At 44.2% G+C, this 22,419-nt stretch overlaps 1 protein-coding gene and 1 pseudogene across 7 annotated transcripts in view; both read left to right on the top strand.

Moving 5' to 3' along the window:
• Positions 1 to 22,419, top strand: part of Btbd9 (BTB (POZ) domain containing 9) — a 367,098-nt gene that overhangs the window by 183,610 nt on the left and 161,069 nt on the right. The gene's annotated exons all lie outside the window — the stretch shown is intronic.
• Gm6402 (predicted pseudogene 6402) lies at positions 2,832 to 4,187 on the top strand (annotated as a pseudogene). The gene has a single exon (NR_030688.1). The product of NR_030688.1 is annotated as a predicted pseudogene 6402 (transcript).

Genomic DNA, 22,419 nt, shown 5'->3' with positions numbered 1-22,419 from the left:
CTTAGGCTCTCGTGTGCCTGAGACAAGCACATTGCCAACTGAGCTGCCTCCCCAGCTTCCTGGTGATTTGGTTTTAACCTTTAGTGGAGCAAGCGAACTGGGATGATGAGTTACTGAGATGGTGCTTCGTGTTGTAAAAGTCAGCTAAGTGAGAAATGAGCAAAGCCCATCCTCCTGTGCTTATACACTCCATCGGTACCAGCCGCCGTCACTGTCTGCTGGAGCACAGAGATGAAGCCTCAAAGCCTCACCCGCTAGGCACTACAGTCTAGGCAAAGGAGATAAAGGCAAACAAGCAGACCCTTCGGTCAGATAGGTACAAGCAGGATGCCCAGACAGGTCTGTGGAATACAGATGAAAGGCCAGTGATACTCCTCAGTAGTACCTGAGTTTAAGGAACAGACTAAAGGAAGAGAATCCTATACAAAAAGAAAGACCCCGAGGAAGAGGCAGGGAAAAGGGAGAAGAGAATGTGAAGAGAAGGGGGCTGTAAGATGAGTAAGTCACAACAGTCAGCAGGTGTGAGCCGTGTGCTGCATATCCCGTGGGCTGGAGAGGGCTGGGAGAGGGGACCAGCAGCAGCTATAGAAAACACTGGAAGGACGGATGTGAAGGAAGGAAAAGAGAAAGTTCAGTGGCCAGAGAGAGGACATGGGTGTTTCTTTTTCTTTTCTTTCTTTCTTTCTCTCTTTTTTTTTTTTGCCCCCTCCCCTCTTTCTCTCTCTCTTTTTTTTTTTTTTTTTTTTTTTGTGCTTGCCTAGTGGAGGATACTGGACTCCCATCAGCAGGGCCCTATGACTAGCATCCTCCATTATTCAAAGAATTAGTAAAATTTATTGGTAGGGCCTCTGTTAGCTGTTATTTTTGAGATGTGAACAAAAGAGAGCTGTAAAAACTATAGAATAGCTGCAAGATGACCCCCTAATTATGGATGTCTTCCTGTTGGAGACAGCAGGGGAGGGTATTACAGCTTGCCATCAAACAATCCATGTTAAATCGGCACCTTGACAAGTGCTAGGCACCAAGCCGCTACGGCTGTGTTCTTGCAAACGGTAAATTTTATCAATTATCTTTCTCAGTGATAGACAGCCCATACCTATAGAGTAGTAGTCAACAGAACATCCAAACTTTATGAAATGTTTGTGGGTGCCCTGAGGAGTGCAGATGCCTATCTTGCCTGTAGCATGCTAGCAACAGACCACTCGTAGTCGAGTGATCTGGTAGGAGCTATATGCATTCCAGGTCGGTCACTCAGCCTGCAGATCAGTAGCAGCAGGCGTGTGTATTGTATGCTCTCCATTGTACAGATGGGAAAATTGCTGAAGGTTAGGTATGGGTCAGTGACTTAATGAACCCAGTGTCAAAACTTTGTTTAAAAACAAAACAAACAGAAAAGAATCAATGTGACTCTCAAGCTCCAGTATAGGGCAGTCTGCACTCCTTTAGGATGGAGAGGCAGTGGGTAACTGAGGGGAACCAGATAGATAGGCAGTGGGGTGAGTAGAAACTAGAATGATGTCGAACCATGCGGATGTGTGAAATGCCACAATAAGACCCATTACTTTGCTTATAACTTAAAAATACATTTAAAATATTTAAAAGCAATGGGATAATGTGAAAGTATGGAGTAAGATAAATTAAGTGATAAAAGAAAAAAAGAGAATGTAGTCTATGAATGCTTACAGTCAGAAATGACACATAAGGCTAAAATATCAGATTATCAGTCACAGCACATTTTCAGAAAGTTATTTCCATTTATCATCTCTGGATTTTCAAAGTTGGTCTCAAGCCAGTAGCCCATGCAATGTGTCGATTTAAAACTGGGTGCTCTGAGAAGAAACTTAAAACAAGCTTTACAAAGTAGAGATCTGAGCCAGGCAGTGGTGGCGCACGCCTTTAATCCCAGCACTCAGGAGGCAGAGGCAGGCGGATTTCTGAGTTCGAGGCTAGCCTGGTCTACAAAGTGAGTTCCAGGACAGCCAGGGCTACACAGAGAAACCCTGTCTCGAACCCCCCCCCCCAACACACACACAAAAACCAAACAAACAAACAATAACAAAAACAAAAAACAAAAAAAAAAAAACAAAGTAGAGATCTGAACAGTGCCATTTTTGTTTGTCCAGAAATATGATTTGGATGCCAGCTCTTTAAAGCTGGGAGATTTCCTTTACATATATCTAAATCACCAGGTGCTCTTGAAAAATTGGAGACTTTACCTTTATCACATCTCCATGACCTTCCTTCTTCCACCTTCCATGAGCACATGCTGTGCAGTGTCCCCTCTTACCCATGCTACCCATGTGGACATTGTGCCTCACTGGGACCTTTGTCCCAGCTGTGTGGCTAGGACAGAAGGAAAAAGGTGGAGAGGGAAGGAGGGAGGGAAAGGGAGAGAGGGAGTCAGCAAAGGGACACAGTGGCAAGCATGGCATGTAGTGCATGCCAAAAGCAGGTAGAGAGGGAAGAAACAAATAGTATGACATTGGTGGGGTTTCCTAAGGGTTGGGCAGGGTTGTACATATGTAAGAGTGGGTACCACCTTATAGGCTAGTGAAAGTCTCCCACGGAGTGAACCTGCACACCTGACCCTATAAGGTAGTTCTAGAGTGAAACTGAAAGTTTTAAAATAGCCAAATGGTGGCCAGCTGACCAGGCTCCCCACTCAGACCCTGGTCTTGGTTCTTGCAAGGTATAAGAGGGCTATTCTTCACGGCCCCGTCAACAAAACCTTGTTTTCAGGCTCTGAGAAAAACAGCTGTGGGGAAAGCTCTAGTCTCTGATCAGGAACAAGGTTGAGTGTTTGTATTTAGGGGATGCTCAAGAGTTCCTTTCTAAGTGGTGTGTGTGTTTCTGTCTGCATGCACATGTGTGTGTATGCACGTGGAGACCAGTAGACAGCATCTGGTGTTAAGCTCCTGTGTCATTTACTTTATATTGTTTTAAAAGACAAGCTCCCTCTTTTACCGAGACCCGCCAACATGGGCCGCGTTCGCACCAAGACCGTGAAGAAGGCTGCCCGGGTCATCATCGAGAAGTACTACACGCGTCTGGGTAATGACTTCCACACCAACAAGCGCGTGTGCAAGGAGATCGCCATTATCCCCAGCAAGAAGCTTCGGAACAAAATAGCCGGCTATGTCACGCATCTGATGAAGCGGATTCAGAGAGGTCCTGTGAGAGGCATCTCTATCAAGTTGCAGGAAGACGAGAGAGAGAGAGAGAGGAGAGATAATTACGTTCCTGAGGTCTCAGCCCTAGATCAGGAGATCATTGAGGTGGATCCTGACACCAAGGAGATGCTGAAGCTTCTGGACTTTGGCAGTCTCTCTAACCTTCAGGTCACTCAGCCTACAGTTGGCATGAATTTCACAACACCACGTGGAGCTGTTTAATCTGTTATGCCATATTTTCAATAAACCTGAAAACAAGAAAAGAAAAGAAAAGAAAAAAAAAAAAAAAAGACGAGCTCCTCCACTGCCTGAGCTTGCTGGCCTGCAGTTCAGGGCCAGGCCGCTCCTCCCCAGGACTAGGATTACACATACTCACCACCACGCCTGTCTTTTCTAAATGTAGGCTGTGGGATGGAACCCAAGTGTTCATGCTTGCAAGGCAGTTCCTTTGCCTCAGAGCTGACTACAGTCCTCAGGGGACTGTTTTCCTCTTCAGTGTCACAGGCTTTAGTCCTTTATATTCAGGAACTCATCATAGACTAGAAATGCTGACTTTGTTTGTTAAAAGTTGTAGATATGGTTGGAGGCGTAGCTCAGTGGGACAGCACCTGCTCAGCATGCATAGAGTCAGTCCCAATGACCACCAAAAAGCTTTTTCTTAATTAAATTCAAAAGCAGCCCAGCTGAGACTGAGCTAAGCCTAGCATGTAGAGTGTGTGTGTGTGTGTGTGTGTATGTGTGTGTGTGTGTTGAGCGTTTAGCTAGAAGGATTGTGAGCTCAGGGCAGCCTGATTTATATAGTGAATTCAAGACTAGGCTATATAACAGGATTCTGCCTCAAACAAGACAAAATGAAAATGAAAGGAGGAGGAGATGGAAGAGATAAAGGAAAAAAAAGAAGAAATTATAGATAAGTTTTTCTGTTTGCTGTTTGTACTTTTCCTTATTTATTTCAGGAGCTTCTGTTATTGTATGCTATATAGAAGTTTCTGTTTAGACAGGACCAGACTGTGTGGCCATACTGACCTGGTATTCCCTGTGTAAGATCAGGCTGGCCTCTGGCTCACAGATTCACTGCTGGGTTCTGTGATTAAAGTCTTCCCCTCAAATGCCCGCTTTGTTTTTTTATCTAGTTACATTGACTATATTTGTTTCTGTTGTTCTGTTGTTTTCTTCAGGATTTTGAATCAATTTTAGATTATTTTTCTATCCTAGTATAAAAGAGTTTACTCTATATATTAATTTAAATTTTTCTTATGTTATAATCTCTAATTCATTTAGAAATTTACCCTCATGTGTGTCCTTTGAAGCATAGATGTTTCTGTGGTTGCTTAGTTACCCAAACAGCACTTGCTAAGAAGTTCATTTCTGGTTGGAGATTGTCTTTCCACATAAGTCTGACTCTGTATCTTTTCTCTCCAGGGTCCATCTGCCATGTGTTAACACGCGGGTTCTAGGCTGTTGTATTTACAGCTTTACAGTGTGCTCCCACGTTTGCTCTTCTTACTCTATATCCTTGACTGTTGCTGCCTGATTGGTCAGAACTGGCCTCCTCGCATTGTGGGATTGTTGCTGCTGGGGAGTATGGCTTTTCTCCTTCTTATTGACCTTTTCTGTTAGAATGAGGGACTAGTCACATCCTTTAGTTTTGTAAGAACATAAGTCTTTGTTTGCTCAAGTCTACCATGTCTCAGGCATGTTTCCTCTCAGTTTGGGCCAACTTGAATTTGCTGAATAGGCTAGGGAATCCCAGTTAGAACAGCAGTTCTCAACCTGTGGGTCAAGACCCTTTGGAGATGGAGCAACACTGTCACCAGGGTCTCCTAAGTCTATCTGAAGATAGATGTTTATATTACAATTAATAAATAGCACAATTACAGTTATGAAGTAATAATGAAAATAATTTTATGATTGGGAGTCACCACAACAGGAGGAACTGTGTTAAAGGGTCTCAGCATGAGGAAGGTTAGAACTTCTTAGCCAGTATTGACAGTGTGAAGTTGAAGCTCAGGAGAACAAGGTCTGGCCAGAGGCAAACAGTGGAACCACACTCATTACTAAGGTAGAAGTCTGTGAGGTGGCATGTTGCTGTCATGCCTGCAGGTATGATTTGGTAGCAATCTCCCTGATAACCTCACCAAAGGCTTTTCATTCACAGGAGAATGTGGTCAGGCAACATTTTCATATTTTTACCAGAGCTAGACGTTTAAAGAATGTTACATGCCTTAATTACGGTTTCATAAATGAAAGAGTGTTCATTGTTTGAGATTCTTTTCCTGCATCTTTGTTTTGCATTACATCAGCTATGTAACATTTAAAGTATAATTTAAGTCATTGCTTTCTTAGGGTAAATAATGTACTGATGTGCTGTAGCCCCCAGATATAACATCTTAGCTTTAGAACATGACTGCAGAGGCAGATGTGCTGTGGAGGATGACTTGGACGAGGGACACCTTGCTTTTAGTTTTCTCTTTAGGAAATCACGTGCATATGAGGTTACCCATGAAGTTGTATGTTCTAGGGCAGGTTCCCAGGCTTCTTAATGCTGTAACCCTTTAATACAGTTCCTCATTTGTGGTGACCTCCGAACCATAATGTCCACTTTATAACTATAATTTTGCTACTGTTGTGAATTGTGACATAAATACCTAATATGCCATCCCCTGCCCAAAGGGTTACAGCCCATAGGGTGAGAACCACTGTTTGAAAGGTAGCCTGTGAGTGAGATTCTCAACCAGAAGTACAAATAGGAGTTTATGAGCATGGTTTTGCCTACATTTTAGAAGTATCTTATCCATTAGAATTAAGAGTTTTCAAATGGGTGCTGTCTGCTACCCTGTCCTTGTGCATTATCTTCCATATCAGACCAGGTCACATTGGTTAAAGCCTTGCAGACCGTCTCGGGGATGATGGGATGATGCTGTGCTGTGCCAGATGAAGGATGATGCTAAGGAGTACAGTATCTCAGTGATGTCACCACTGAATGGTTGCTTAGTTATCAGTTTTTTCCATAGCACTGATATTTCCAGTGGGCCCGAAGCAAGGCAGCCTTGTAGAACTTCCCCCTTGGCTACTATGTAGGGTCTGCTCGTACTGAGAGCACCCTGGATAGACACCCCTTACCACTGTGTAGTCTGTGCATGCAGAGAGCACTTGGGGATGACACTGGAAACACTGCCTTCAGCCTTGCTGGTTAGAAGCCTGTTTGACTGCAAGACATAGGGAGTAATAAAAATTGTTGCCTGTTGTTAGTGGACATCTCTCTTTTTTCTGTCTAGTCCATGAAGCAACTGTTTTCTCTGGAGTATTTATAGCTTGTGTTTTGGATGTTTTTTTCAGGGATTTATTAGGCCAATATGCAAACACAATGGCCCCCACAACTGTATCTCTTGATGCAGGGCCAAGGTGTCAGTGTTTGAATTGGACATGTTGTAACCTAGGTGAGAGGAAAACGGATTCCGGTGTGTTCTTTGCCCTGCCCACACAGCAGTGCTGTGGGGAAAGGAAACAACAGAATGTAAAAATATGTTTAGAAAGGAAAATGTAGGTCAACTGCAATGCCACTCCGTGTACATCTTCCAACTCAGCACGCAGTGGCACAGGCTGCCTTGGTAGAGGAAATCCTCAAGTGGCAGTGGCAGAAGCTGCCTGCAATAAGTGTTGCCTGGGGCCACCAGATTCATCCTTAGAGGCTGTGGCTTTAAGTTACCCTTGCATACTTGTTTTTAGGTTATATACATTAGTGAGTTGTTCTTCTTTTCTTTTACTCCATCTCTGGGAGAAAAAAATAATCAGGTAATCTCCAGAGAACAAACAGGGAACAGCTTTCTTTTCTTTTGATCATACATCTGATTCTCCGTCATCTGGGCCCCTGAATTCAGAGATTCTTAAATCAGCCAGGCCAGGCAAACAAGCACCGTGCACTTTCGCTGGTCTGCTGACCGAGTCCAGTTGCATAGTTCTTTCAGGGCTTCCTATTGATTTTCGTTGTGGACGCCAGCATAGGAAAGCACTGTTAAAATGAAACACTTTTGCTTTCTTCTGAAAACAGTCACTTAACTGATTCGTCCTGTGTGTTGCTTTGCATTTAGCCTTTACTTACCCAGCCTACCTTCCATTTTTTCCTTGGTTCAAACAGAGCAAATCTAGACTGTTGGGAAAATAACTTCAGGGACATACAAGAATTTTAAACCCTAGCCGGAATCTGCAAGAGGCTGCTGCAGGTCGCACCCAGGAGGAGCTGGCTAATACACTCATCAAAACAGTAAACATACCTCAAAATCCTTGGTCTTAGATATAAAAATTCAGTGAGCCAGAATTGAAAATGAACACACAACAAAAGATCCTCTTTTGTTGTTCCAAAAATGGCCCTCTAGGCTCATTCTGAAAGCTGCCATTTGAGTTAGATTGGGAACAAATGTTGGAACTTACCCAGAATGACTCATGCTTTAATCCCTGGTAATTTCTCTTTATTATGTTATCAGCAGATGTGTTGCAAGTTGATTCAAAAGGAATATAAAAGTTGAAACAGTAAACAGTGGGGTTATCAGATAGTTTCCCAGATTTGATGAAAAATAAAATTAAAATCTTTTGTGAAATGCTCACCTGCAGAGTTCCTTACTGAAGGGAGCAAGGACATTGCCAGTGTGAATGAGGACCAGACCACAACGTGCCTCTGCAGCACACGCATGTAAAGTGTGTGTGTGTGATGTGTACACACGAGTGCCTGTGAGCACTTGTGCCACTGTGAATGCCATAAGATGATATGAAGTGCCTTCTGCTATCACTGACTGCCTTACTGTCTTGAGACAGGCTCTCTCGGTGGACTGGAACCCTGTAATTTCAGCTGAGTTGGCTGGGCAGGAATGTCCTGAGATCTGTCTCTGACTTCCCTCCCAAGGCTAGGTTTCAGGTCATCAAGCGTACACAGCAAGTGTTTTCTTACCCACTGAGGGAATCACCCCAACACTTACCTTTCGTCAGTTTTCTCCCATGTGTTTCTGTTTGTGTCCTCTGCCTCTGTGGGTGTGTTCATTAACAAAAGTGCTCAGAAGAGGGATGCGCTTTCAATGAAAACTTCCATTTTGGACCTAACTCTACCTCTTATTAATGGTGTGACTACTTTGGGGATGAGTCACTTAATGAGGTGGTACACTGTCAGTCCTATCGGATATTGATAAGGCATCAGGGCAGACACTGGCTCTGGATGCTGTAATACACATAGAACTTCCTTAGAGCACTCTCTCATTTGACATTGAGCAGTCTGTCCATTCCTAACCCTATGTGAGGGTATCAGAGTGATGGCTCAGTCCTTCGCTGCCATGAACTCTCTGTGACTGGGAGTGCCAATTCCCTATCATGGTGAAAACAAAATCCACTAGTTAATAACTCTTCCTGAGCATCAATCCTGACAGGAAACACAAGAGGATGGTACTGTGTGTTCTGTATACTGTGGTTGTGTGCCTTGCTGAAACTTTGGTGATGGTGGTACAATTCAGAGATTTTTTTTTTTTTTTAAAGCTTGGCTGCTGCTCTTCATGGTTAACTGAGAGCATGTAGTCTCGCTTTTTGAGACAAGGTGCTAGGTACCCCTCCCTCACTGGCCCTGTCCTTCACAGGCGCCTGTGGACCAGCTTGCTTGGCTGAGGTTTCAGTTTGGAGGCCCACTTGGTGTGAGCAGCTTTCTAGCACATGCCTCTTGAGATCCTCTAACAGTGGGGCAGGGGTGGTGCATGCCTGGATCCTAACACCCAGGGCAATTGAATCTACAGTGACTTCCAGGACAGTCAGGGCTACACAGAGAAACTCTGTTGCAAACAAACAAAAATGATCCTCTTACAGAGACAGTCTACAGGCTTCTGTTGATTCCCAATTCCCTCCCACCTTCATAAAGCTTACTCTCTCAAAGTGTTCAGAGTGTAATGTCTCAGCTCACTGGGCATTTGGGGAACTGTCCTAGGTGCTGAATTGAACTTTGCTTTCTTGGCCTCTGCTTTCATAGTCTTGGGGTTAGAGGTGAGTGCTACCACACCCAATTTGTTTAGTTCTTTAATGTGGAAACATATGGGGGCTATGGCTACTTTCTGCCTGTATTGGCTTGGGTTTGTTTCTTTTGCTTTTCAACATTACAGAATAAACTTGGACAGAATAACTTGAGGTCTTTGCGTTGCCCTTGAAGCACGTGTTATCTATCCATGGTCTGCACCGCAAAGGCCATATGATAATTATTCTTTGCCAGGAACTTCGCATTGGTTTGTTGGTTTGTTTGCTTGCTTATTACTCTGAGAGGTGAACTTAGGGCCTCACACACTCTAGGCAACATTCTACCATCGAGCTCTGTTCCCAGCCTGGAACTCCTTTGCAGAAGCAAAAATTAAGTTCCTGAATTTGAATCTGATTTGCAGAGCCCCAGCTCCCTACAAGTTGCTATGTGCTGATGCAGGGTTACTGGGTTTTTTTTTTTTTTTTTTTCATCAAAACTTGGCTTTTCTAGAAGCTATTCTTTTCCTAGTGACTGGCAGGAATCATTACTCTCTGTGGCAAGGAACCAAAAGTTGGCAGGAGCCTTACAATAATTGTCCAATTGGATTTATTTTTTTTAAATTCTCATGCCAATTTCCAAATTATCTTCAGTTACAGAGCTTCTGTTTTCTGTAAAAGGTTGAAAGTGAGAGAGATGCATGCAGCTTCGGTCCTGCCCAGGTTAGCTGTGGAGGCACCAGAGGTCCTTCCTCAGCACACTCTGGACAGAAGCCAGCATCACAGTATATCCTAGAACTGAGCCAGGAGCAGAAGGCAGTTTCTGTCTGGTTTGGAGATGCGTACATTGTGACTGACTCCTTCAGTGTGTGGAAGAGCCAAGGATCCCTTTGTATCCCTGGGCAGGAAGCACTGAGGGTCCAAGCAGTCGCAGCTGAGCTTCTTGCCTCATTCTTGCAGCATGAATTGACAAACACTAGAAGGTCTGACCTCTATCCGTGAAGTAATTTCTGAATATCCCTGAAATAGAGGTGTGAGCTGAACCCCATCATTTCATGCCCCCCCCCCAGTGCTCTTCCTGTGTCCCTGCCTTCCAGCCTGTGCCAATTTGATAATAACAAGCCCAGAACAAAACACATCTGTTTATTTTCTCTCATCTGCATTAACAACTAGAAATGATTTTGCTTGTTTGAGCTTCCCTCTGTCTAGATTCCTGATATTTATTTTGAATTTGCGTTTGGCAGAGTAAGATCTCAATGCATGCCAGGCTGACAGGTCTGTGTATTTGGTAGCCTGGGATGGGTTTTTCCTCACTCGCTCTGCTCTGCGGCTTTCTGTCTTTACAGTCTGACTTTTATTGTCCTGGATCAGCTGTCAGCAGTGAATGCACCTTTATTTCAGACTGAGCTGGATAAGATCACATCCATGTGTTCTGTTCCTTCACCTGCTCAGTTTACACACTTTGGTGTAACGGTGTACTAAGATATTAAAGACCCAGGATTGAGGGGGCTGGGAGAAAATGGGTCAGTAATCTAAATGAATGGCTTTATTTTGTTACTAATTTTCTAGATACACTTTTAAAAATGAGATATGCTTTACACACCAAAGGTCTTTTCTTATTTTACTTTTTGAAATGTTCTCGAGCTTTGGCTGTGCTGTGATGAGTAGCAGCACTTCCCTCTCGCCTGTGACATAACGGTGTACCGCAGGGTCAGCAGTGGTAGGAGGAGGCCTGTCAGCCGGTTAGGTGGTTCTTGGAATGGAATCTTTGAGCTTTTCTGAAATAGCTGCAGGAACCACCCATGTCCAGTGTCTGTGTAGATGCATGTGTAGAGCTTTCTAGGTTACTGTCGTGGCTGTAGCTGTAGCAGCTCAGTGCTGACCTCTCTGAGGAGCGGCTATAATGTTTTTCATGGGGAGCCTCGGAGCCGCCTGCTGTAACACACTGTCAGTGGTTGTCCTCATGCTCATGGACACTCCGTGCTCTTGATTGGCTCCTCCTGGAGAGCAGTGCTGTGTGTGGCGTACCTCTTCCTGCTGATGTTGAAAGTGTACGTCATCTCTGGGAAGATGTCTTACTCAGCTCCTTTGTTTATTTTTAAATGGAGTCATTTTTGTTTACTTGGCCAACATATGATTATGCTGTTTTGTTTTTTTTTTTATTTTAGCCATTGGGTTTTAAACCTCTATATAATATGGGTTCTAGATCCTTATTTCTGTCATTTAAAAAGATTTTTCTCGCATTGTGTGGAGTGTCTCTTTATGTTCCTAACACACTTGCTCTGGTGTGTGTGGGGGAGGGGGCTTGTGTATGCTAAGCATCTACTTCACTGCAGTATCCATTCTCCCTCAAACATTCTCGTTTTGATGAAGCCTAGTTCATCCCCTTTTCATATCGGAGTAGCTCTTGCCTGAGCCAAGCTCATGAAAGCAGACACTTACGTTTTCTGAGAGGTTAGACCTTAGACCTAATATCTCCTCCATTTTGAGATAATTTTGCAAATGTGTGAAGCAGGAGTTTGAATGCATCCATTCTGTATGACCGTGGTTAGTTGTCCTTCCACCAGTGGTGGAGAAGTCTCTCCTAAGCCCCCCTCAGTGATCTCTGTTGCTGTCATGTCTCCTGCTTTTGTGGACTATATTCCTACGTGGTTTACCTTGTCTGTTGTGCTGGTGATGGAACTCAGAGCTGCACACAAGCTAGGCACGTGCTTTACACCAAACTGCATCCTCAGACCACTGTTCTTTCCTCTGTTATAAGTGGAATTGATTTCCTTAGCTTACTTGTCATATCACTTATTGCTTATTCATAGAAATTAAACTTTTTTGTTTACTGAGTATATTACCCACAAGAAAGAACATTGTCCTAGGCCTGGCACTAAGATTGAAGGAATGGAGATTGGAAGTTCAGGGTCATCCTTGGTTAAATAGCAATTTCAAGACCAGCCTGAGTTACAAGAGATGCTGGCTCAAAACAACCACAATCACAAGAAATAGCTCACACACACAAGCACACACACACACACAGCACCAACAACAACTACAAAAATTCTCATTACAATTTCCAATATATTGAGTCAATTTACAAAGCAGATCTTCCTTGGGATTCTCTTGAAGAGATTATATAAAGTTAATGTTTTGAACACTTCCTCTGTGCCATATACTGAGGTACTTATAGTCTATCAGTCACTTTTGATTTCACCATGAAACCCTGGAACAGTATTGTAGCTTCAACTGAGCCGTGGGGCTTCATGGTCTCTGCACTCTGTATTGGTCTATGCTCAGCCACACACTGGACACGTGGGCAGCAGCAGACTCCAGCCTCCTGTGCAGATTGCTCCCACTCATACTGCTCACACTCAGCGTTTACACTTGGAATCTCTTCTGTAAAGACCGTTCTTTGTCCATCCAGGGTGTTTCTGTGATCCCCTCCTACTTACCCTGTATTTACACAGCCCCAACGCCGATGTTCCTTAGGTTCCGAGGATGCCGCCTTTGGGGAGTGATCTCTAGCACTGCTCACCTGGAGCCCAGGCAGTAGATGAGGCAGCGTGAACTATGCTGTAGGCTTCTAACTCTTGCCTCTCTATCAGGGTTGATCCCTTCTCCTTATACAGTGATGATTCCCTTCCTCTTGCAGAGATGGCTCAGTAGCATGTGTGGTACATTGTAGAGTGGGAGTTAGGGAGGTTCTTACAGTAGGCAAGGGGTGATTAAAGGACAGTAGAAATGTGACATGGGGCATGGCTTTAGAATGTAGAAGCCTATTGTAGAGCTGGGCCTGGTGGCACATGCTGTGATCCCAGGCCCTAGGAGATAGAAGCAGGAAGATGAGGTGTTCAGAGTTACCCTTGACTGCGTGGGAAGCTCGAGGCCAAGCTGCCTTATATGAGGTGCTGTTTCATAAGAAAACAAGCCCAAAACCCAAACAAACAAGCCTCCCCCCCCCCCCTTTAAAAAACAGGGAATGAAAAAGAAATGAAAGTTGCCTGAGGATTGTAGCTGTAACCCTGACTACATGGTGGTGGCCCTGGCTGAGACATCCATGACATGGGAGAGGAAGATGGACCTCGGGACAGTAGTAGAGAGATGTTGGTGCTGTTAGGATTAAAACATTCTAGAAGAAAAAACTTCCTTTTTTTTTTTCTTTCAAATTACTTAATTTCTGTAAACATATTTCTGACATGTCATGATACCAGAATAAATGCCCCTGTCTTCATGAATGTCCACTGAAGGAGGCAGATATAGTGAAAGGCTGAGGTACATAAAAACCAGTTGAGATATATGTCATGGAAGGAAAGGGACTGAGGAGATTTTGTGAAAGGAGAGTATAACAGCCTGATCTGGGAAGGGACTGAGCAGATGCTGTGCTTGGAGCTGTGGCTGTACTGACGTCTGGTAGTCCTGTGTCATGGGGCATTGTAGGGCAAGTGAATTGGTGTTTATGTCATAGGGCTGCAGGGAGGCGTAAGTAGACAATCCATGTGTGGGGCTGGCCTGACTGGGCACAGAGCAGTCTTAAAGAATAATTTATTAGATGTTGTGTTTACATCACCACGAGCTGTAACAAATCTGAATCTACCTTTCTGTTGATGTTGGAGCTGAACCAGCCCTAATGGCCTTGCTGAGACAAGAGTGGACGTGGGATGAATGCTAGAGGATGACCACTGGGCAAATGAAGGAAGAGAAGGTCACAAAGGACCTGAGGTGGAGTGGGCAGCCAGACTGCAGAAGAACCTCCAAAGGCTGACAGCATGGCTCAGTGCAGACCCCCGTCTGACAGACATGCAGGAAGTGGCAGAGGAAAGGGCTGGTCTTGAGGATGGGTGGATAGTGAAGCTAGCTGCCTCCCAGGTCACCAGGTTGAATAAAGATGGAAGAGAGGCCAGGGAGCCTTCAGGGACACAGTAGTGTACTTTTTGGCTCAGTTTCAGAAGAGTGGAGGATAAAGGACATCCTGAGAAGCTGAGCCTTCAACGAGGAAATAGACATTGTATGAATGTTGAGTTTAAGAAGCTTGATGCTAAAGGGAAGGAAAGGAGAGAGTAGTTGCTGAGAAGGATCTTGGCTGAGGACCTAGCAGAGAGAGCCATTGCAGGTAGTGGAGGATGGCCTTGGGCATGTAGTTCACTGGTGGAATATAGACCTAGCATGTACAAGACTTTCACTTAAATCATTATCACTGCAAGAATAACGGAAAGAATAGATTGCAAAGGAGGAGTAACAAGGTGGGGGAAATCGTAAACCAAGCAGGTGTCAGTCAGAAGGCTACCTGCAAGGGAGTTTGGGAAGTAGAGTTTTTATTCTGGGTCAGCCTAGGCAACTTATGGTCTCTGCCATAGGTAATCTAACTCAGCTAGAGTGGATGGTGAGTATATACAGAGGTTAAATGGGTTACTGCTTTCTAGTAATCTTATCTCTCTGACAGGTAAACTGGTAACCAGAGGGTTAAGTAAAAAGGCCACAGGTGACAGGGGCTGGGTAGCCCAACAGAGAAGTGAGCGGTCACACTCGCAAACCAGACATCAATTCTGTTCCACTGGGGCCTTTTTTGTGATAGGTCTCATATTTTTAGTTCATCCAGTAGACAATGTGAAAGTTTGGTGCTTTACCTCCATTTAATCTTAGTATTCTAAATATAGGTAGTGTTAGCTACATTACATTAACGTCTAGAAAGATTAATATGCTAGTAGGATTTAGATGTGGCCCATTCAATAACACTTTACATTGGGTTTAATTTCATTTTTGTGCAGAAACTCATTTGGCTTTTGAGACCCAGTCGTTTCTCAGTATATTTCAAAATGTTTTTGTTATCTTTCCACCATAGAACCTGATAGGGGAACATTGGTGAAAGGGGTTCCTGACTGTTCTGTTCATTTAAAGGCAAATGCTCTGATTTGTAGAATAAGCAAGCGTTACTTTGTTCTAATGTTGGAGAACGCTTCTCATCTTAGAAGACCCATGAGAGCAGAACAGTAATGGAGTGGCTGAAGCCCCGAGCCAGTGAGCAGGGAGTGTGGGAGTCCTCCCAGCCCCTGCATGCTCTTTAAAAATAGACATGAGAACAAATTTTAAGAAAACCGTGTTTAGTTTTCTAAGGTTGAAAGGAGCCGAGTATATTGAGCTCTGTTTCACCAGAGCTTGTCTTCTTCGTTATTTTATTTGATGGTTTGGGAGTTTCTTTAAGTTGTAGACCTTTATGCCCAGAAGAGGGATGGTGAGTGGGCCTGAGAGTCACTGAGAGCTATAGAGCAAGTAGCTAGACCAGGAGGGGCTTGGGGGCCTGGCTGAATAATCAGGCTGTGGCTTTTGTTGTCTTTGTAGCTTGCTTAGTCCAGTAGAAGCCCTCCAAGGGGGTATTTCCTTTTTTTCTTCATAGTTACCTTGCCTCTGTGTCTGAGAAACAAAGTGAAGCAGTTGTTTATTGCTAGAGTGGCTTCCTGTTCAAGCTCTGAGCGTGGTGGGAGGTGGAGAAGCCAAGACGAGAAGCTGGTGTGCCTGTGTGCTCTAATCAACCCTCCATCCACTGGTTGCTTTGGCTTGAAGGGCTGGAGGAATGATGAGTCCATCAGCTCTGAGTGGTGTCCTCTGGCACACAGTGGTATGGAGGACCGAGTGGGTGGCTGTGCTTTGAGGTTAGGATAGACCACATGCTTCTAAGAAAGCTGGAAAGATCCAGTGATGTCACTTCTCACTGAAGACCTCCCAGGGCTCCTCACTGACTGAGACCTTTACCTTAAGATACATGGCCCACCCACCTTTCTGGTTGTCTTATCGTTTCCACCAGTATCACTATCCTACCTTGTTGGCGGCTCACCGTACAGAATTGAGCTTTCTCTGTTTGCCCAGCAGATTTCTTGCTCTGGCCTACGTTGCCATCTGACTTACATGGCTACCTACCTAACTTTCCTGTGCTTAACATCACACCTTAGAACCACATCTGTTGCAGATTTGGGTCCTCTGCTCTTCTCCTTTGTATAGTCTTCCTCACTCCCTGCCCACCCACCCCCATTCAATTTCACGGGCTCTGTGAGATTGGTTAATCACAGATATTCGTGTCCTGCCTGGATTCTTGCCCTGCACCACCAGCCACAGATACTGAAGTGTGGCATTGCAGAACTTTGTGCAGCTCCATGACAGCTCTTTAATGCTGTGTGCCATTTGGTCCAAGGCTATGAGTGGAAGAAAGGGTATAGTCTACAGAGAGGGAGGAGGCAATCCCGGAGACCTTTAGGTTGCTCCCAGTAAAATGGTGGCAAGATGGTCTGAGACCTGAGGGTCCCACCTTGCCCCTTGCCGTTGTTTGTACTGTAGCCAGGTGTCTTTGTTAAATGCATGTCTACTCTCATTTCTTATTTCAGAACATCCAAAGTACTTTCCCTTTCCCAGAGAAACTCCACCACCCTACTTTGTGTGCTCTTTGCTGATATCCTTACCTCTCTAGCTTGTTCAGAGACCTCCTGTGGTCTTCAGGTCTGTGCTTATTAGTTATCCGTTGTGTGTGGCAGCAGGCCCCAAGTGTGACAGTGTCAGGTACTTGTTACCCCTCATGTCGGTGGGTTTGCACTTCATACAGGAGCCTAACTGAATGGCTGTTACTTGAGGTGTCTGTTCAAGCTGCTAGAAAAACTATGGAAAACTAGACAGCATAGAGGCAGCAACTGCTTCTTCCACTTCTGGAAGCTGAGAACAAGGTCCCAGCTTCAAGCTGATCCATAGTTAGCACTGGTCTCAAATGATGGCCCCTAAGTCCCCATGCCATCAAAGGGGTGAGATTTTAACACAGGAATTGGGAGGCAGGGAATGAACTTTTAATCCGTAGCAGTCTGTTAGAGAATTGTAGTCGCGTGCTTGGCAAACAGACATGCTCTTGTCATGGGATGTAGTGCCTAGCTGTATTGTCCTTTAGGTTTTGCTGTTTTCTGAGAATAGGATCTTGTCGTGTATATCAGGATGGCTGTGAACTCAGTGCCTTCCAATCCCTTCCTACCTCAGAGTACTGTGCTTACAGGTATATGGCATCGTACCTAGCCGTTCTATAGACAAACAAAACTGCATTCATGTGTGGTTAAGGGCATTTGTTAGAATTACTTACAACTGATAGGGTTGAATAGTCTAGCGGAGGTGATCTCCATGCTACAGAGGTTGAAAACTTAGTAGCTGTTCAACCTGTAAAGCTGGATCTTGATTGGTTCTATTCTGTAAGTAAAGTCTGGAAGATTCCTGGAGTGTCACTGGTCTTCATTCACATTAGAAGGCCAGGAAGCTGTATATTCTGTCACCAGTAAAGGTGGCAGCAATGACAGCAGCAAGAGGATAAACAGATAAGCACATGTGAGCACACACGCACATGCACACACACACACACAGACACATACCCTATCCCTCCCCTGGACTCATCTCTTAGCTGATTGTTGATCTAATCAAGGTTAACTTCATTGTGCCCAGCCCCATGGTGCCTTCTCTAAAATGCTGATGTCATGTCCATACAGCATTGTGACTGTCCCCAGTAAAACATATTCCGAGAGAACAGGGCAGGACCCACATGCTTGTTAGTTTCTCCTTGCCTAGCCTCAGTCACATTGGGTCATTCACAGGATCAGGCTGAGGAGGAGGGTTCACACAACGTTGTGAATGACACAGACAAGCCGTGGGGCCGTGTTGGAGGCTGTGGGCTAGGATGAGGTGCAGCTATGGAATCTGTGTAAACTCTTAACTTGGGACACTCTTACTTTGTCCTTCAACATCCCTGTGTGTGACTTGTCTTGCTTCTCTTCTTGTCTTCCTCTGTGTTTACCACTGAGATTTGATGTGGGCATTTCCTGACACAAGCCTTCTTACCAGCAGCATCTCTCCCGTGACCACTGTCCCTTAGAGCACCACTACATTTCATTACACTTGCCTGTTGGATGCCGTGTCTTTCTGTTGCACTCCAGGCTCACGAGAGGAGGGACCACCTTCCTGGTTCAGTGCCCAGCATAACACTTGGCAGCACCTTACAGGGTATCAGTAAGCAGTTGGAAAGATGAAGGAAGGGATGGTGAAGAGGTGGATGATGGGCGAATCATTGGCCAGTTGTCAGTGCCCTGTTCTTTTCATTTCTGTATCCCCAGTGTTCCCTAGTGCCCTGCATGTAATTAAAGGCTTCTGAGATGACAGCTTCTCTTTCCTGTGCTTTCTAATGAGATAAAGACTTTGAGTCAGCTATTGGATGAGTCACAGGGCCCCCAATGGAGGAGCTAGAGAAAGTAACCAAGGAGCTAAAGAGATCTGCAACCCTGTAGATGCAACAACATTATGAACTAACCAGTACCCCGGAGCTCTTGACTCTAGCTGCATATGTATCAAAAGATGGCCTAGTCAGCCATCACTGGAAAGAGAGGCCCATTGGACTTGCAAACTTTATATGCCCTAGTACAGGGGAACGCCAGGGCCAAAAAGTGGGAATGGGTGGGTAGGGGAGTGGGGTGGAGGGTATGGGGGATTTTTGGGATAGCATTGGAAATGTAATTGAGGAAAATACGTAATAAAAAATATTTAAATAATAAAAAAAAAGATTAAAAAAAGACTGAGAGGTCCAATGTCGGTATGAATTGAGTGATAACTCTAGTGGTAGAAATTAAGGTCAGCAATTTGTTATGAAGTATTGTTGAAATTTTCATTTAAGTCAACATCGCAATAAGATTTTAAGTAATTTAGTTTTGTGTTATTATTTTTATCATCATTCAGGATTAAGCAAGTACCTTGAACATGGAAGGTATTTCATGAATATTGACAAGTGTTTTTTACAAGTTTCAGATACATAGGAAAAGAATAATATCTTTTTAATTTTGTTTTTTTGTTAAAAATAACAAAATGCCATATAAAAATACTTGATATGGTGTTTGCAAATGTTCAGCCGGGGCTGACTGATAGATAGTACCTTCCCTGTCTGTTAACCTGATTTAAACAGGAATTTTCTGTGCCTATGGCAGTGAGAAGTGTGCGGCCTGTCCATCCTGCCAGGGAAGTCATCCCAAGCCAAGCTCCTTAGCTGTGCTCCCCTGCTTCAGTTCTCAGTCAGCCACAGCACTAGTCCCACACATGCTGCTCTGCTGGGATCTGGTTTTTCTAGTCCTCATGGACTCATTTGTCCTAACTCTTTCCTTGATGATGTTGATATATCCCTTTAAAATTTTTATTGAAAAAATGTTATACAATATGTTTTGATCATGTTTTCCCTCCCTCGAGTCCTTAGATCCTTCCCCCATGCAGCTTTGAGTGTTTCTCTCTCTCTCTCTCTCTCTCTCTCTCTCTCTCTCTCTCTCTCTCATACACACACACAAAAATACAAACAGCAACAAAAATAATATACAGCACAATAAACCCTGAAACCAAAATATACAAACAAAAGACTAATAACGCCCCCCCCCCCCAAAAAGCCCAAATAAAGCAATTGGAGACAAAAAGTCTACAAAATACCATTGAGATCATTTTGTGTTGGCCAGTTGGAGTGTGGTTAAAATACTCAGTGAGACTCCACCAGCGAAAACCAATTTTCCCTTTGCCTACAGATGTCAGTTGCAGATAGTTTCTTAGTTAGGGTTGGGAGGCCATGTCCAGTTCACATTCTCATTGCTGGGATCCTATCTGGCATGAACCTGTGCATGCTCTGTGCCTGCTGCCACAGTCTGTAGTTCATATGTACATCAGTCCTGCTGTTTCTTGTAGACACTGTTTTCTTGGTGTCATCTATCACTTCTGGCTCAGAGTCTCTTCTTCGTCCTCTTGTGTATAGATCCCTCAGCCTTGGTTGAGGGGGAGGATTTGATGAAGACATCCCATTTAGGACTGAACGTTGTGAAGTCTCCATCACTTACTGCTCATTGTCCAGCTGTAGGTTTCTATGTTAGTTCCCATCTACTGCAAGAAGCAGCCTCTCTAATGAGGGCTGAGTGAGGCATTGATAGATTGCTGCTTGCTTCCTCAGCCTGGCTTCACTGAAGTTCTGTGCCCTAACCACACTTTTGCCTTGCCAGGGTTTTATATGCTGTGGAAATAGCTTGCTTCTAGGAAGGGTTGCTTTAAGAGCTCCTTTTAGGATTTGCCGTGCTGGGTTTTACTTGAAACCTTGCCAGAAGTGCTGGTTTAGATGATGTGTCCTCTTTTCTTTTCATATGATCTTCGGAGTGATCTGCCTGGGAAGAATGTGATGTGTCCCACAAATAGACTGTCTCAGGTATCCAAATCTTGAGTTGAGTGGCCTGTTAAACAGGCCTGTGTCAAAAGTGATGAATAGTTTTTGTGGATTTTGAGTGAGTTGCCAATCGATCGACTCCTGTTTAATGAGAGAGGCTCTGTAAGGAGCAGAAGCCCAGCTGCCTGTGTGGGAGCCACCTGCCTTTTCTCTTTACTTCATTTTCTTGCTAATGAAGGAACCAATTGGTTTAGAGCGATCAATGCTGACCTATTAGGATCAGACATTGTTTTGGTGTTGCCAAGGCAATTAAATTCAGCAGGGCAAGGATTAGTGAGAGAAAGGCTGTTGGGGGTGTGGGGGAGAAACAAGGGACTTTTTATTCTGAAACAACCTTTCTTGGTGTTAGAGGTATTAAAAGGATTAGTTAAAAGAGGACTAATCATTACAGCATTTTCCTTCTTGGTAAAATAATCAGAAGATTTGTTGACTCGGGTTTTTACCCGTGGGGAGATAGGAAGTACTGCCCAGATGAGCCAACTCAAGAAACATACTTTTGTTACTTCCCTCTCCCCTGTTTAAGGCTGTGACTTCTCTAAGGGGCCTTCTTTCAGATTCTGTGCATCTAGTGTTAGGTACTTTGACCCTGTGACCCACATATGCCTGATTGTCTGAAGCAGCAGTGATTTAATGTAGCATGGCCTGAGTCAGCCCATCAGCAGATGCTGGGATCCAGAAGCTGTTAACTATGCGGTACTGAAGACTTGATAGCAGAATTCATAAGCTAATCAGCTCTGCACACATTCTTCCTCTAATCTCTAGCACCCCCACCCCACCCCACTGATGCCTTCCACTGAGGTCTGCAGTTGACATTTATATAAATAAGCTGTCAGTCACCAAATCCATCCAGGGACTAGAGTTTATGTCTTCAAAAAGGATTAGGAGTTTAAGAATTGGCTTTTTAGGGTTAGGGAAAGAATAGAAACAAACGCAAAACAGAGACAATAAAGTAACTTAAGCCGGGTGTGGTGGCTCACTCCTTTAATCCCAGCACTTGGGAGGCAGAGGCAGGTGGATTTCTGAGTTTGAGGTCAGCCTGGTCTACAAAATGAGTTCCAGGACACCCAAGGTTACACAGAGAAACCCTGTCTCGAAGAACCAGAGAGAGAGAGAGAGATAGAGAGAGAGAGAGAAAGGAGAGAGAGAGAGACTACTTAAAACAGAGTGTCTTGGATTTCATAGAATTTAGAAGTAATTTTGTTACATAAAGATATTGGTAATCATTGCTATTCCGTAACCAGTGTAGAGTGGATATAATCTTGACAAAGGTTGACTTATATTTTGCAGTCCTGCAGTTCTTTCTGCTGTCCACAGGGACATAAGTACTCTCCACATGGCTTGTTCCATATAGGATGCCCCCACAGACTATGTCCATAAAGTTGCCTTTCCCTGATTGCCAACGAAGTGACATAGAAATCACGGCTGGTCTTGTCATAAGAGCAGAGAAGTGAGTCCATTTAAGCAGTGGCAACAGTTTAAACGATCCTGGGTGTGTCTCAGAATGGACGGACATCTTTGATTTGGAGGTCATATCTAGATATCTGTGTCTGATTGAATTTTGTTCCTACATCGGTTTCCTGTTCTTTATTTCTTGATTTGTATGTCACCCATGGCTGTTCTGTTTTTTTCCTCTCCATGAAATTTAAGTATCGATAACAGGGGCTATGGACTTTGTTCTTTCTGTATTAGTGGTCTTAACAGCTGTGTACCTAAAATGATAGTTGACCTCATCAGAGAAGGGCAGATAACAACAACCACTTAATGCTGAGTGGGATGCTCATAATAACCAATTCTGACCAAAGGTGTTCAAGAGACCCACAAAACAACGCAAATTGTTGATGTTGATCTTTGTTTCCTTCCAGAACTTGAGGGTAAGTCACTTGCTGAAGGCACCATACACTGTGATCATGGGGGCTTGGAGAAATCAAGCTGGAAACCTCCTTGGTAGAAGGCATTTATAGTGTTAGAAGGTGCTATGTAGGTTGCCAGGAGTGCCAAGTTTTTGGCAGTCCTACCTAGCTGCAAACTATTGCA

Source organism: Mus musculus, chromosome 17 (assembly GCF_000001635.26).
Source record: "Mus musculus strain C57BL/6J chromosome 17, GRCm38.p6 C57BL/6J".
Lineage (NCBI taxonomy): Eukaryota > Metazoa > Chordata > Mammalia > Rodentia > Muridae > Mus > Mus musculus.
The sequence above is the reverse complement of the archived record's forward strand: the minus strand, read 5'-3'. Positions and strand labels throughout refer to the sequence as shown.